This window comes from Octodon degus, unplaced genomic scaffold, assembly GCF_000260255.1.
Source record: "Octodon degus isolate 3935 unplaced genomic scaffold, OctDeg1.0 scaffold00074, whole genome shotgun sequence".
Taxonomy (NCBI): Eukaryota; Metazoa; Chordata; class Mammalia; order Rodentia; family Octodontidae; genus Octodon; species Octodon degus.
The window spans coordinates 1,995,970-2,013,969 of NW_004524650.1; positions in this window are offsets into that span (position 1 = coordinate 1,995,970).

Consider the following 18,000-nt stretch of genomic DNA (forward strand, 5'->3'; position numbering starts at 1 on the left):
TCTGCATATTATAATCTGTTCCATTGGTCCTCTGGTCTGTTTGTTTTTAATCAGTATTATGCTGATTTTTCACAGTAGCTTTTATTTCAAGTCAGAGACTGGGATGCCTCCTGCCTTTCCTCTGTTGCCCAAGATTGCTTCTGCTATTCTAGGTCTCTTCTGGTTTGAGTTGAATTTTAGGAATGTTTTCTCTAGATGTGCGAGATATACTAACTGGTATTGCACTGAATCTTTACAGTGATTTTGGGAGTTTGACCATTTTCACAATGTTGATTCTTCCTACCCATGAGTAAGGAATAACTTTCAATTTTTTGAAGTCCCATCTGAACTTTTTGAGAGTACTGTAATTTTCACTGTATAAATATTTTACTTCTTTTGCAAGATTGAGTTGTAAGTATTTAATTGATTTGGATGTTATTAGGAAAGGCAAGATTTTCCTAATTTCTCTCTGTGTACAGAAATGCTATTGATTTTTTTACTGTTAACTTTCTATTCTACTATACTACTGAATATGGTTATTAAATTAACAAGTCTCTCAGTGGAGTTTTTGAGGTATTACACATAGAGTGCCATGTCATCTGCAAACAACAACTTCACTTCTTTCTTTCCATCCATGTCCCTTTCATTCCTCTCTCTTGTCTAAGTGCTCTGGCTAATTTTTCAGAATTATACTGAGTAGCAGTGGTGGCAGTGGACATCATTGTTGTACTCCAGATTTTAATATGAAGGCCTTGAATTTTTGTCCATTTAGATGTTGGCTGTAGGTTTGTCATAGAAGGCTTTTATCAAGTTGAAGTAAAGACCATCAGTTCTGATTTTCTGTAGGTGTTTTATCATATCTGTTTGTCAAAAGATTTTTCTGCATCTACTGAGGTGATGCAATTTTTGTCTTTGGCCCTGTTCATGTGGTGTAGTACTTGTATTGTTTTGTTTATATTCAACCATTTCTATATTCCTGGGATTAATCTCATTTGCTCATGATGTATAATCCTCTTGATGCTTTGGAAAATTCTATTTGCTAGTATTTTACTGAGGATTTTTGCATTTATGTTCATCTGGGAGATTAACCTATAGTTCTACTTTATGTTGTTGTTGTTGGGTCTTTCTCTGGTTTTTGTGTCAGAGTAATAGTTGCCTCTAGAAATGAGTTTGAATAATTGTTTCCCTTTCAATCTCATTGTAGACTTTGAGAAGTGTTGGCATTCAATATTCTCTAAATTTCTCGTAGAATTTAGCTGTAAATCCTGTGGGATCGAAGTTTCTTTGTATTGGTAGATTTTTTATTACATTTTCAATTTCATTGACTGATAATGGATTACTCAGAAATTTTATATCTTCTTGATTCAGTTTTTATAATTTGTATGTATCTAATAATCTGTACATTTCCTCTGTGTTTTCCATCCTGTGAGAGTACAGATTTTTGAAGTAAACATTTATGATTATCTGAATTTCTACAGGATCTATACTGATTTCAATCTTTTCATTCCTTGTGGCATAAATTTGAAATTTTTCTTTCATTTTTTGGATAAGGTTGGCAGGAGGTATATCAATTTTTTTTCAAAGAACCAACTCTTTTGATTCATTAATTATTTGTATTTTTATCTCAATGTATCAGTTTCTGTTCTGATGTTTATCACTTTCTGTTTTCTTTGGTCTTTGAGCTTGATATTGCTTTTCCCCTTTATGGAGTTTATGGAGTAGCATAAGATTATTTACCGAGGCTTGTTCAGTTTTCCTGATGTGAGAAATTAATGCTATAAATTTCCCTTGTAAGACTGCTTTCATTGCTTCCCATAGGTTCCAGTAAGTTGTATTTTCATTTTCATTTGATTGTAAATATTGTTTAATTTCTTCTTTAATTTCATCAGCTACCCATTTATTGTTCAGGAGGGTGTTATTTAATTTCCATGTGTTTATGGAGTTTTTGTGAATTCTTAACAATTTCTCATTTTATTGCATTATGGTCAGATAACATGCATGAGATAATTTCAAGTAATTTACATTTACTTCAGCATGCTCTATGCGCTAGTACAGGGTCTGTGTTGAGGAACGTCCCATGTGTAGCTGAGAAGAATATGTATTATGATGTTGTTGGGTGGGACACTATAAAAAGGTCTACTGTCCACTTCTTCCCACATTTGGTTTAATGCTGTTATTTCTTTTCTGATCTTTGCCTAGTTGATCTATCTCTTGCTGACTATGGGGTGTTAAAGTTCACTATTACAATTGTGTTATTGCTCATTTGATTTTTCATGTCTGTTATCATTTGTGTTATATAATTAGGTTATCCTACATTGGGTGCATATGTATTTATGATTGTTATCTTTTCTATTTGAAGTTTTCCTCTAACAGGTCTGTAGAGACCCTCTTTATCTCTTCTATTCATTCTTGGTTTGAAGTTCACATTGTCAGCAACCAGGATAGCTACCTTTTTTTTTTTTTTTTTTTCTGGGTTTCTGTCACATGGTTTCCCATGCTTTGACTTTCAGTCTATAAATTTCCTTTTGAGTAATATGTGTTTTGTATACACAGAATATTGCTGCTTTTCATTTCTTGATTCATTCTGATGGTCTGCTTATTTTGATTGGTGAATTGAGTCCATTTACTTTGATGGTTATAACTCTTATGTATTGGATTATCTCCATCATGTTACTTTTTTGTTGTAGGTTCCCTACTTTGAGCTCTGTTTAATTGCTTGCTCCAATTAATGGTTCCTCTCTGCTGTTGTTTCTGAAGTTGTCATCATTTTTGTCTTTTTCTGGAATATCTGTCAGTATTCTTTGTAGTGTTGATTCGGTAGTCATTAATTTCTTCAGTTGTTCTTTGTCGTGAAAATATCTATCTCTCTGTTCAATTTGATAAATAGTTTTTCAGGGTACCTCAATATGGGATGAAAGTTTTTTCTTTCAGGACCTGACATTTCACTCCCAACTCTTCTTGGTTTGATGATTTGTGTTGAGTAATCTGCAGTGATTCCGAAGTGATTTCCATTATAAGTGATTTGGCTGTTTCTCTAACAGCTTTTAATATTCTGTTCTTTTGCTGTATTTATTACACCTTTATTATTATATGTCTAGGTGTAGATCTATTTTATTATGGCTAACTGGAGTTCTATATGCCTCATTTATCTATGTGTCAGATTCTTTTCCCATGCTTTGGAGATTTCTACTACTACTTCTGCAAATAGTCTTTTTATATCATTTGGGTTGACTCCTGCTGTTTTGTTGACATCTATCTTATATTGTTTTACTTTGCATCATCTTGCAGCTGCTGAACTGTTATTTTTCTGTTTCCTTATTAGGTTTAAGAGATCATACTTTTCATAATCATTTTTTGCAATGCTGTCTTCAAGGTGTGAAAGTCTATCTTCAGTTTTGTTCAAGTTGTTTTGTCATCTTTTAATGGAATTCCTAATTTCCTGGGTAGCAGTTTGTTTCTGTTTCATGCATTCTAATTCTTTCCTGTATTGTTTTCTCAATGTTTCCATCATTTTTCTATCCTCTTCTATTATTTTTGCGTATGTCTTTAGAAGAACTAAGCAATTCTTTCATGATTATGTCATTTCTTTTTTTACCTGATAGATTATTTCCTATCTAATTTCCTCTATAGCCCAATGAAATTGTTTATTTACTTCAGTTGCTATCATTTCAAAAATTTTGTGAGTGTGACTTTCAAGTTCTTCTATATGCTTGTCTCCTGGACTTGTTCTCGGTGGGCTCAGGGTCTGAGATTGTCTTTTGCTCCTTCATTTTGACATTTTGGAAGCTCCCAATGTTCACCCAGATTTACCAGTGATGGTGCAGGGTTGGGTACAGGTCAGCAAGGTTCCTGCAACAGTGGGTTTGGGCTGGCTCATCAAACTTTCACTGCATAGGGTTCAGTGTGTCTTCCCCTTTAGTGAGGGGATGATCAACAGCTCAGAAAAGTCTCACAATGATGGGAGTCAGGATGAAGCTTCCCCAGCCTCTTGCAATTCTGACTGGCAGGGTACATTTCACCAATGGTTCCACAACTGGTGGAGGGAGGAACAGCTCAGCAAAGCTTCTATAACAGTGGAGGGGGCAGAGCTCACCAGGGCTCCACAGCTTTCTGGTGTCAGCCCGCCTTCTGTGCTAATGGGTGAGTTGGCCACAGCTCTGCAAAGCTTCCATAAATGTAGTGGGTATGGGATAGGACTCAAGAAGTTGATTTTTAGGTGTTAAGACTTCTTATTCATGTACAAATATGGTTTGGTCGGTTGCATTATACTGTCCATTATACTCACTATGGGACATATTTTGATCATTGTATTTGCTATCCTGTATCTACTTTTATAAACAAGATTAACTGATTTTTTTTTCCTTTTTTAATATCTTTGTCACATGTTCAAACCTATAGTGAATATGTCTTGTGCAATCAATTAGAAAATGCTTCTTTTTGCTCATCTCTAAAAGAGGTTATGAAAGTATAGGACAGAACTCACAGGCAATGTCATTCATGCTTTTCTTTCTTCATTAGAAAGTCCAAACTTATAAAATTAATCTCTATAAATATGATAGGCTATTAAGATTTATTTTTGTCTATAATTTTTATCAAAATGTTTGAGTGTCTATATGCATATACATTTGGTGATATATACTATTAAATATATATATTTTAAAGAATTTTTTCCAATTCACTTACTTGTTCTTAGTTTAAATTGCTTTTTTTCTAATTTTTTGTGCGAAAAGTAATTGCTAATTTGAACTATTTCTATTTTTTTAATATGAGTATAATTCTATATTCTTTTTAAATTTTTCTTTAGTATGCTAGAAATAGTGAAATATGTTTATGCTTTCATTGTGTTGAATATATTTTGTAATTTTCTTTGTCTTTTGTACTTGAACCTCAGTTATTTGGAAATGCATTGCTTAATTTCCAAATATTGAAATGTCACATTTTCTGTTATTAATTTCTACTGTAATTATATAGTAGTCAGAAAACTACCAAGTTTCTTCTGATTTCAATCTCCTTAAAATCACTAAATTTAATACATGGCATGAAGTAATGTATGGTTTGCCTTGGTGAAAGTTCTTGGTGCACCTGAAATGAATGTGTATGCTGCTGCATCTGATAGAAGGCCCTGCAATTGTCATGCTGGTAATCACTGCTATTTAGTTATTCTATGTTTTTATTGATTTTTCATTTACTTGGTCTACCGATTAATGAAAAAGCAATGTTGAGCTCTCCACATATAATTGTGTGTTTCATTTTGATCAGTATTCGCTTTGTGTGTTCTAACATTCTGTGGTGCTAATATGCATTTGGAACTTTCATGTTCTCTTGATAATTGTACCTTTTTATCACCCTGAAGAGCCTCTTGTTGGCCCTGGTAATAATACATCTCTGCTCTGAAGTGTACTTTCCCCAATATTAAAACAGCCACTCTAGCTTTTGTGATTAGACTTTTGGTATATACTCTCTTTCATTCTTTCATTGATAACATAGCTATGTATTAATACATGTAGTGTGTTCTTACAGACAGGATTGAGTTGGATATTATTTTTAATCCAGATTAACAAATTTTAACTTTCAATTAATCGCATTCAAATATCCCTGACTTTTGATTGTGTTCAAACATACTACCTTGTTATTTGTCATTCTATGTATTGACGTGTTCGTATTGCCTCTTAAGATAACTTTTTGGTATTAATTTTTATAACTTCATTTTATCACCATTACTGCCTTATATGCTATATTGCTCTTTTATTTTTGTCATTCCTTAGATATAAAAAAGAAAGCTCTTATTTAACCATCTACCTTTAAATGTTAATTGGAGAATTTCACATATAACAAATCCTTACAATGCACTTCCAATTTAATTTTTGTTTGCTAAAATTGTCACATATTTTAATTCTCTTATAAAAAGCTTTAACCATCAAAGTATATTAGTATCATTTTGTCTGAAAAGTTATTGTTTTAATGAAAAGCTTTCTAAAATAGGAAAATATATTTTAAGTAGCAATTTCTCATGTGCTTCATGCTTTCATATAATGTTTGAATTTTTATATTGCATTAATTACCTTATCCTTGAACTTTTTTCTTTTCAAATATATTTTTGTAGCATAGATCAACTATTGGTAACATCCTAAAGTCGTTATTTTTCTGAAAGTATTTTTTTGTGTCTGTCTTTTTAAAAATAGTGTAACAAAAATGTCAATGCCAGGGTATAAAATTTTAAGTTATCAGATATAGTTTATTATGCTAAAGATATCTTTATGATAACTCGGCTTTAAAAGATTTCAAAAAACTTGGAGGTTTTTGGGTTTTTTTTTTTTTTTTTTTTTTTGTATTTAGTACAGGGTCTATAGAGTCTCACTACATAGATCAGACTTGAAGTGATTTTCCCATTTTAGCCTCCCAAGAGCTGGGATTACAGGCACGCACAACCACTCCTGGTCTCAATCACCATCTCAGCATGCCCCGACGGTGCGGCCAGCACTGCTCACTGGGGATTAAACCCCGGCCGCTGCACTCTGCCTAAGCAGGTGCTTTAGTCCATCTGAAAAAATTAGTTTACTTTGATGTTAGTTCTTATACATATAATATTTCTCTGTTTTGTTGTATCTCTTTTTAAGATTTGATTTTCACAAGAAATTTTCAATAATATCTTACGATGTACATTCATGTGGTTCTCTATATTGAATTTTTCCACTTGTATTCTGCAAGTGGCCATTGTAAGCTTATCTTGAAGATATTTTATATATCCTTCCTTTAATATATATTTTGGTACATGTGTTCCTCTACCAAACCCTAAACGATACAGATTTGAAGTTAATAGGAAGAATCATGGCAGTTTCTTGTCTTTGCATGCATACATAAAACCTGCAAATGCACTATGTAGCATAGCAAAGGAAAATTTAGGTGAGAGATAGAGTTACATGCTCATTGCAGAGCTAGAGATGAGGGGGTTACTTTTTTTATGCATTTAGTAAAGGGTTCACAGGGTGTCACTACACAGATTGGACTCACAATGATCCTCCTGTTTTCAGCCTCTCAAGCGCTGGGAGTACAGGCATGCCACCATGCCCAGTCTCAGTCGCTGTCCCAGCGCGCCCCTTGGCGCAGAGTTGGCAATGAGGGAGTTACTTTAGATCATCCAGGTAGGTTCATGTACTTACAAGAGAAAGGGAGCAACAAGAAAATCCATAACAAATTGCTGGTGTGGGAGAATGATCGCCTGACCCTGGCAATGCAGATCCCTCTACAACCTGGGGAAATAAATAATGGATTCCACCTGAGCCTTCTGAAAGGAACCAGCCACACCTGCAGCTTGATTCTAACCCAGGTGGACACATTCTGAACACCTCAGGACCATAGCACGATAGGATCCTATATAGTGACTTCTCAGTTCATCAGTGCTTCTGATTCTGAGCAGTTTAGTTCCCAGACAGAAGCTTGTGAGTCAGAAAAATTTCATGAACCTTGTACTGGGGGAAGAACAAGATACACAAGCATAAATGTGATCATCTTCCCTGAATCTTGCAGCAAAGTAAGTTTGTGAACTGAGGTGTCACTATTTCTGAGAGTTCTAAGTTCATGGAGCACTAAATTTGTTAAAGAAGCCAAAAAAATATAATGTGTGTGGGTTTTTTGTTTGTTTTATTTCATTCGTGTGTGTGTGTGTGTGTGTGTGTGTGTGTGTGTGTGTGGCTGGCTCAGCCCATCCTGGGGTCAGGGTTGGCACAGCATGTGGTGCCGGGGATTGAACCACAATTGCTGTGCGTTTGTCTGAGTTTACCTAATCAGGCACTTTAGACCACTGAGCAATCGCTCTTAAGACAGGTTCTTACTATGTAGCCCAGGCTAGCTTTGAAATTGCAGCAACCTGCTGCCTCAGCTTTCTAAATGCTGGACTTACACGTGGTTCATCACACACAGCTTGCAATTTAATTTAATTTTTTATTTATTTAGTGCAGGGTCTATGTGGTCTCACTCATAGTGATTCTTCTGTTTTCAGCCTCCCAAACTCTGGGATTACAGATGTGTGCCACCATTCCCAGGCTTAATCCTTGTCTCAGAGCTCCCTGAGGGTGGGGCCAGCTTCTGCCTAAGTAGGTTTAGTCCGCTGAGCTATCTGGCCAACCTATAGTTTTATTTTTTTTTAAATCAGATTTAGATAATTTGTTTGACAAATTTTTTGTGTTGCTCTCCTAAATTTCTTCTTGGGAGTACAGTTGAAACTACCTGACATGACTTATTATGACAGATTTCATTGATGTTATGCACATTTTTTTGTCTTTTTCTCTACATGCTTCTTCTTTGTAGCTTCTATTAGTGTATGCTAACAAGTCCGTGCTTCTTTAGTGTCTATGTGGATTTTCACTATGTGCTGCATTTTTCAATTATGCTCAATTTCAGCATTTCTTAAATCCTCCATTTCTCACCATATTTTGTTCCCATTTCCTTGTAGCTCCTGAGCACATAGTACGTATTTGTATCTCTGCTCACATCTGGGCACAGCGGCCCATGGTTCAATCCCTAGCTCCACACGCCACATCATACCTGCCCTTAAGGCTGCCAGCCAAAAAAAAAGAATCCTTCTATTCACATCTGACCCAGTTTTCTTCTGTTTTCTGGGTGTTCTTTTCCCATGACTGAGGATCATGTTTTCCAGTTTCTTTATTATCCCTGATAATTTTTACTGGATTGAAAACATTGTCAAATTTTCTTTCTTAGTTGTTACATGATATTACCTTTAAAAAAAAATAACAGGTCCATTTTTTTCTTTCTTAGTTGTTACATGATATTACCTTTAAAAAAATAGCAGGTCCATTCTTGCACCCAGTTAATTACTTAGAATTCATTAAATTTTTTAAAGGATTGAGTTGCCAGTAGTTTAAGACTTCCTCAGCCCTATTATTGAGGGAAGTACCTTTGTAAAGATCTACACAAATTCCTAACATATTCCCTGAAAATAAGGCTGGGTCTTATATAAATAATTAATTTTGGGGGACCTGCCCCTTAGCTCAGTTCTTTAAGTGGCTGCTTCAACAAAGCGGTCAGGCTCAGGTTGCTGTGGTTTGATCCCCACAACTCAAGCCAGCCAAACCTGCCCTGAAGGCATTTGGAGCAAAAAAAAAAAATCTTAATTTAAAGAAAATAAAGGTAGCAGGTCTTATTTGCAGAGATGTCTTGTTTTCTTCATGTCCAACATTATACACTTATGAATGTATAGAATTCTGCATTCATTCAAATGCAATGTCATCTTCTATATAAATGAGTGTTTCTTGTCCATGTAGCCAGCTCATAGAGCACTGGCAACAGCTCTCCGCAAAGCTAGCCCATGAGTCCCTCACCTAAGCCATGCTTCCTGTGGGCAAGGCTGCGTGAAGTTTTCATTAAATCAAGTGGTAATTAGTCTTACAAGACAAGAGTTAAAACAAAAATAATGGCAAGTAAAAATGATGGTCCACGTAAAAGCCACAAAAGATTATAAGCACTGAAATTCAGAAAATGCTTCTTCTTTTATATGAATGCTTTACTTACATCTGTTATAACACACAACATATTGAAGTGAGACAAAGATTCATACTAGACCCAACCACTTGTATTCCTAATCAAGTATACATGCTATTTGTGCATTGTGTCTATACTCACATGGGTCATTTAGCAATAAGTTCATCTGTTTATGTAGGCATTTTCTTCTCATTGAAAGGCAGCTGTTTGGGTATTTTTACAAATGCTTCACTATAACATATTATCGGTTCTTTTAAGTATGTCAATAACATTACTTATTTTTATTTAAGTATATTTTAATATCTATTTCATAATTCAATATTTCTATCATGTGTTTCAACAGATATACTAAACAAGCTCATCTGGTGGAAAATCTTAACTGAGACCTATTTTCAGGATAGGGCTTATATCAGAAGCATCCCAATAAACCATATTAGGTTTTATTTTCCAAAAAATAAAATGTGTTTCTTTTTAATGATATTTTTGTTTGTTTAATTGTTTTTACTCCAGATACTGCAAACATGAGTCCCTCTCAATCCAACAGATGCTCCAGAAGTTATTCACCCCATCCTCTCTGGCAGTCTCCTCTGAAACATGTGCTAGTCAGTATTCTGGCAAAGAATCAAGAGAACAATGCATCTCTCTGGATGATTATTTGGGGAGATTCCTACTCATTGTACTCAGCCTCACCAAGTCTAGCCATGTTAACCTCCTCAAACTCAAACTTGCCATCTCAATTTAGTGACACATTCTGCCTTCATGCCCCCTTGTTGCATTTCTTCCTATAAACTACCATACTTATAGGCAGGAATCCCATCTGGCACTCATATCCCTCGCCTCCCATCAGGACTCGTACATACTCGGGCCTGATCTGCTTTTCAAGTGTACAGAATCTTGTTTGAGGGGTTAGGGAGATAGCTCACTGGAATAAGTGCTTGCCTGGCAAGCACAAGGTCCTGAGTTCAATCCCTGGTACCACCACAAAAAAAGGCTGGCCAAATAGCTCAGTGGACTAAAGTGCCTGCTTAGGCAGAGCCCAGTGACTAGGGTTTAATCCCTGGTGTGCCATGCAGGCCCCACCCTAATGGAGATTGAAACTGGGGGTGGTGACATATGCCTGTAATCCCAGTGCTTGGGAGGCTGAAAATAGGACAATCACTACAAGTCAGATCTATGTAGCAAGACCCTGTAGACCCTGCAGATTCTGTACCAAAGACATAAAAAAAAAAACTTGTTTGACTTTGTCTTTCTCATTGTTTAAAGTAAGAGAATAAATCTTGACCCCCCCATACCAAAAGCACAGGTTTGCCCACTATAGTTTGCTTGCTATAAATTTAATACTGTCTAGGGATATTATTAATGTGTGGTGAGTAGTGACGCCTTTAGGTCATTATGGATAGCAGCTTTTTGTGTCTCATCACTATTTTCTTCTTATGTCTCAGAGGAATTTGTTAAATTTACCAGTAAAATAAAATATAACTTAAACACACTTGGATTTATTGATGCTTTATTGCACACTTTATTTCCTCTATTTCTTTTTTCCTTATTTTTCTTCCCTAATTTTTTTTTTTGTGTTTAATTTGCTGTTCATTTACCATATTATTAAACTTGATGCTGCATTTTTTCTTATTTGTCTTAGCCTTTTTTGTTTTCTATAAAATATTCCAATATATTTTTATTATCCAGTTTAAACTACTGTGATTTATTCATTTTTAAACTGCCTATAAGAGGAATATATTACATTATTAATTTACAATTTCATATTAATTGTTAATTTCAAAATTTATTATCATATTAATTTATAATTTTATCATATTAGCAATATAATGTTATCAGATTAATTTCTAATTTCATATATGGTAAGTTATTCACACTTTATGATTTCAATTTTTATTTGGACTACAGTTATGGCCTAGTATGTTGTTAGTTTCTGTAAATGTCCTTTGTAATCAAAAAGAATATATATATACATATATAATAAATCATTTTAATCACATTGAAATCCTACGTACTTTAAAAAAATTCTATATTCTTATAAAGTCAACATTTATGATTTTCTTTGTCTTTTTATCCCCTGCTAAAATAGATAAGATTTTTTTTTCTGTATAATGGTGAGCTATTCTATTTTTCTTGTAATTATTTTAATTTTCCTTTATATATTTTAGATAATGTAATTATGTGGATACAAGTTCTTAATCACTTTAATTTTTACAATTTATGCTTTTACTATTTTTTAAATATCTCTTCATCTCTGTTTTTATATTTGATACAAATCACCTGGGGTGTTATTACCTATATAAAATAATTACCTGAAAAATGAAAGACACTGAGAATAGCTTGACATGAAACATAGAAAGAACATTGAAACATGGAGTGGAGAGGGCGTGGACACACAGAAAACAAATATTTAATTTAAACTTTATAAATTATTTTGTTTGTGATAAAAAAAGATGATTTGTGGCCCACTAAGACAATATGCAACATATTAATTATTGAAAACGTACTGGTAATCAGTTGTGAAACTGTCTCATTATTATTTGCTTCTTAATAAAAATATTTTTAAAAAAATAAAATGGAAGAATGTATAAACCAAATAAAACTTGAGAAAAGATTCTTGAAATAAAGAACAAAGTACTTTAATGCCAGAGAATAAATTTAAAAAAATCAGAAACTCTGAACAAAGTAACCATGTTTATAGAAAAACAATAAAGACAGCTATTGCTGAACTCATTTGAGCACCAGACGTAAGCATCTGTTGTGGCTTGCCTCTGGTTGTTCCCTCGGAGCCTCATTTGATTATAGGGATGTAGGCTTTTCTGAGGTGGTTGAATCTAGAGTTTGTGATTGCTTCATTGTCTACTTCTAAGATTGCAGTTGTGAGTGCTCTATGCACCCTAGCATGGGTAAGGGAGGAAAAGATGTTCTCTTTCCCTTTTACTTTTGTTGCTTCTTCTGTCTTCTGCAGCCATGAGAGGTGATGGTCCCCTGCCTTGGAGCCAGTTGATTATAGACTGAAACCTCCACAAACTATGAGCTAAATAAACAATTTAGCCATGGGTGCTTGGTATTATGTCCCAGCAACAAGAAAAGGGTAATTAAAACATAATCTGTTGCCAGGAGCGGAGTTGTTGCTGTGACTATATCTGACCATGCGATAGATCAAATGACTTCAGGAATGGCTTGTGAGAAGAGATTGGAAAGGTTCAGAGATGCCAGTTAGAAAAAAGTAAAGATGGCAAGCCTTAGGCTCTTTGGCATGGGAGATTCTGGGTAGAACTCAGAAGACCAGAAGACTGATGGAAATCCGGCAGGTAAAGGCCAGGCTCAAGAGATTTTTTCTGGGAAGAAGAAATGCATTGGTTTTCGGAATCCAGATGATATATTTTATGGCTTGGTGAAAAGTTCGTCATTTCCAGAGACTTTGCCTGAGACTGAGATTAAGAATGGTAGACTATTTAATCTGGTAGAGCAAATTTCAAAGTAGTTGAATGTTGAGGCAATGTTATGGCTATTGTAGAAAGATCTATGTTGAGAATCAAAAGCAAAAAGCCTAGAAAAAATATTGAAAATGTACGTTTGGCCAAAAATGAAGCTCCAATAAAGCTATGGACTTCAAATATACTGTAAATGAGGTCTTGATTACTAAAAAGAAACAGGAGAATAAAAATACAGTTTTGAGGCCATCACAAAATTGAGCAGACTCCATCTTTTGCAACCTCAAAATTGCAAAAGTAAAAGACTTTGCTCTAAGAAGAAAGTCTGCAGATACCTTGTATCAGCATGGCATCACCTACACCATGTTCCAGAATGCTGGCAGCATAGAGAACTTGCTCCTCAGAACTGAATTCAGAGTGTTCAGTGGATCCACTCACTTGACCCCTATAGTGGAGGGAGATGGAAGCCTGGCTACTGCTTCAGCTGGCAGCAGACTTTGGCAACATCCACATGGCACTGGTTTTCAGTACACATGGGGCTCAAGAGTTGTGGAGTTAAGAAGGCCTCCACTCAGATTTCAGAGGATCTGGAAGGCCAGGCAGTGTGGTCTTGAGTGGGGAGTGTGTGAGGCTGTGAATGTGAAGCCAAAGGTGCAGCAGAGACCCTAGAAGTTGGAGAAGCCAAGAACATGTGTTGTCTGGGGAGATCTGCAAGGAGACAGAAAAGTGGGCCCAAGAGATAACCTATGGGAGCTACTACTAGGAGGTACACCAGGAATAGAACCAGCCAAGACCCTCAACAGACCTACCCAAGGCAAAGTCACCACAGATTGCCTTGAATGCTGCACAACAAGCCACAGGACTTAATGTTTGCCCTGCAGGATTTTGGACTTGCTTGGCCCCAGTCCTCTGCATCCCCATGCTTTTAGCTTTTAGAATGGAAATGTTTATCTTGTGCTATTAAATTTTGGAAGTGTTTAACATTTCATTTGTACCGAGGCTCACAGCTAAGAGTCAGCCTTACATCTCAGAGGAGACTTGGGACTTGGACTTTTCAGCATTGCTGAAACTGCTGGGACTTAGCAATTCTTAGAGATGAACTAAATGCCTTTTGCTAAAGGAATGTACACAACTCTTCAGGGGGCCAGGATGGAATGTTAGGCTTGTGTATGATTCTCTCCAAAACCTCCCAGGGTCATGTGGGCAGGCTTTTCCAAGGTGGCTCAATCTAGAGTTTGTGATTGGATCATTTTCTAGTGCTGGGATTGGGCATAGCCTGCATATAATTAAAAGATGAAAAGATGCTCCCTTTCCCTTTTGTTGTTTTTGCTGCTTTCTATCTCCATGAACTGTTGCCCCTCTGCTGTGCCACCCTGTCTTGGAGCCAGCTGATTATGGATTGAAACCTCTACACACTGTGAGCCCAATAACCCTTTTTTCCTTTAGAACTGGATGTTGTCTATTTTGTCCCAACAATGAGAGAAGGGTAACTAAGACACAGTTTAAATGGCAAGATCAGAGGGAACAAAGTGGAGGTTATTAAAACACGGCATTATGAAATTTTGAACCCATACATTGAAATCAATTACTTAAAGTGATATATAAAGATATAAAATAGAATACATATGTACATGTATCACAGAAAAGGTATACATACAATAGAATATGTATTATAGATGCATATAGATATAAACTGTATCAATATAGATATGATTATATGCCACTGACTGGTCCAAAAGAGGTAGGAACATGGAATCAGTCCCCAGTAAACTTCTGGGAAGGGATGGAATCCATGGATCATTTTACATATTTGGGGATGTGGAAAAAATTAAAGATAAACATTGTAATATTTAGCAAATATAAAAATGCGTCTACAGAAATCTAAGCAAATAAAAATGACTATTACAGAAAAACAAAAGTTGTGGGAAACAAAAAGTTATAATCACAATTCATTGTATGTATCACCAGGGAGGGCTTATGTAATTATTGGTAGCTGACTTAACTAAGAACATGTAATTAAAATAGGAAAATAGAAATAAGATGGGGAGCATAAGTGCTCAGAAACCACCACAGAAAGTCAATGCTAGAAGTTAATAAGTCAAGAAAGAATGACATACAAATATTATTTATAAGTTTGACAAAATAATTTTTTTGATTTATTTTTAATACATTTTAAAGAAAAAAACATTTTGGGCCATCTCCAAGTCATAACCCAAGTCTGTCTCAGATCTCATTTTTCTTGATCTTTACCTTTCAATTCATTTTCTACGTGTCAGCCCCAGGGACTGTTCAAAATGCAAATGTTGTTGTCTTTCCTGAACTCCTGAACTCCACATGGTCCTTCAGGGCCTCTCATCACTGCCTCTGCCTCGCATCAGTCACAGATGTCAGTCCCAGTCAGGCCCCAACTCTTCCCCACCTCGTACCGCTCCACCCTTCCCCTTGATTCCTATTCCAGCCACATATTTTATTTCTTTGACAATAACAAGCTCCCACATGCTAGGGCTTCCACATGAGCTGTCCTATCCCACTGCTACAGGACATTCAACCACCCTGGTTCTTATACATATTTTTACTCACACTTCCCATGTTTTGAAGAAATGTTCTCATTTTTTCAAGTCCCACCTCAGTGACTTACTTTGGAGGAATGTTGTGACAATACTCAGTCTTTGTGAGGAAACTCTATTGCCGCAGTTCACCTTAAGAGCCTTTATTTAATTGCCACTGGACATTGTGGAGTGAAAACGTCATTCACCTCCTGTCCCTGTATCCTTTCCTCATCTCCTTGCAGATGTAGTTGAAGAAACGTCAATGCTGTTTCTCTTCACTTGTTATTGTACACAAGCTTATAGTGCAATACTTGGAATAGAATCCTCTTCATAATTATGAGTGAGTGGACAAAGTAAAACTGAGTAGAAAAGATCTAGGTAAAGTACTAGCTAGCTTTCCCACTTATTAGCTATGCGACATTGAGTAAATCACTTAATTGCTCTAACCATAACCCCTCCTCGGTAACATCATAACATATAGGCCAAATATTATTATAAAATTTAGAGCTGGGTGTGGTACCACATGCCTGGAATTGAAGCACTTGGTGGCTGAGGCATGAGGATTGTCATAGTTCAACACCAGCCTGGGCTCTGTAGTCAGTTCAAGGCTTGCCTGAACTACACAGGCAGACTATCTCGCAAAACAGAATGAAAAATTATTTTAAGAGTCCCGTTCCATGAGGTCAAGCAAACCCTGTGCTGCACTTGTGCATGATTGGAACCCAGCGTATGAGCACAGTGAAAGGTGTTGAGGACCCCCGCCATCATTTTTATAAAGAGCTTGCTGATGGTGTCCAGTATGCTGCATAATTCTGAGGCCATGAGGGAGTTCAGAGCCTAGAAGAAAAAAATAGAGGTTTGTCCTCTGCACTTGTCTCTTCCTATGCCTGTCCTGTCCTGAGTGTTATGCTACCCTAAATAGTGTATTCTGTCCGTGTACAATGGCGTAAACTGCACGAGTGTGGACTTCTGCTGGCCTGTTCCCTCCCTTTTATATAAACGTGATTTCCAGAAGTGATAATAAACGCTATTCTAGTCCTGTTCTTCATCTAAACTGATAATTTTAATTAAAATGATGGCTAATCAAAAAAAAAAAGAGTTAACATGAGGGTCCGGCCAAATAGCTCAGTGAATTAAAGTGCCTGCAGGAAGGCGCAGAGGCCGGGCTTTCCATCTCTGGGTCTGCTGTGCCAGCTCCGCCCCCGGGTCGCGCTGAGCCAAGGATTGACACTGGGCGTGGTGGCACACGCTTGTAATCCCAGCTCTTGGGAGGCTGTAAACAGGCGGATCACTACAAGTCCGATCTAGTAGTGAGACCCTGAACACTCTGTAGGCCTGTCCCTAAAATCCAAAAAAAAAAAAAAGTTAACATGAAAAATAATACATACTGAGCCATTTTGCTCTGCATGTATTTTATTATGTAAATGCAAACCTCCTTTCTATTCATTATTACAGTCACTAATGATGATTGGCATACCATGTACTCCAGATGTTTAAAAGCATAAAGGAGAGGCTTCTCATGCACAGCGTGCGATTGCACGGGTGGAGGAACACGTGTTCACAGATTGAAAGGGGCACGGGTGCCCTAAGCTTCAAAGATTTCAGCGCGGTTCAATGTTCCTCTCTCACAGTCACCCGAGCGAGTTTAACTGTGGTACAGTTCGGAAGCGCAAAATATTCCATCTGAGCCTGCAATGAATGAGACGCGTGATGTTATCAAATGTATATACAGGAGGAATTCCAGCCTGTCGTCTGTGGCTTTCCACATACTTCACGTTAGCTCTGAATTTCTAATGGAAATCCCCGCTCTCAAGGACACTACCTGAGTTTGTGACTTGACTATAAGATGCTTTCTGGAAAGATAAAATAATGAACAATTTTTTTATCTATCCAGAGAATTCATTGGTGACACAAGTAATAGTGATAATTTAATCCTAATTATGCTATCATGTCATATTATTGTGACAGCTAAGGTTATAATATAATGTCACACCCTTTTAATTCAATAAAACCTATTAATACATTAGAAATCTTTTCCTTGTAAAAGCTTATCTACAGCCCAATTTTCTTTCCTTTGATAATGTGAAAATCATAGGCTTAGATAAGAAAACAGCTTCATGACCCAAGTGAAAAAAACTAGATATTAAATTTAGATTCCCAATATGTATTTATTCTCAGAGATCTGGAGTAATTTTCTCAAATTTTCACCATTGCATATTCTCTTTCATATACAAACACACACACACACACACACACACACACACACACACACACACATATATATAAATGATAGAAAAATATAGCTAAAGGATAAATAGATAGACTGTGTGACAGCATAGACAACCATGTATGCACCATGGTTATGATAGTACACAAATGTAAATATGTTGTAAGACTAATACATACATGTCAGACCATGATATTGCTTGCTGTTGTTGCTGTGTCTGCTCTCTTGGGACCTCGTTCACGCAATTACCCCTCCAGTTCCATGGCCCTGACAGGTAGTGTAGTCAGGAAGGTGGTGAGGTGAGTGTCCCTGT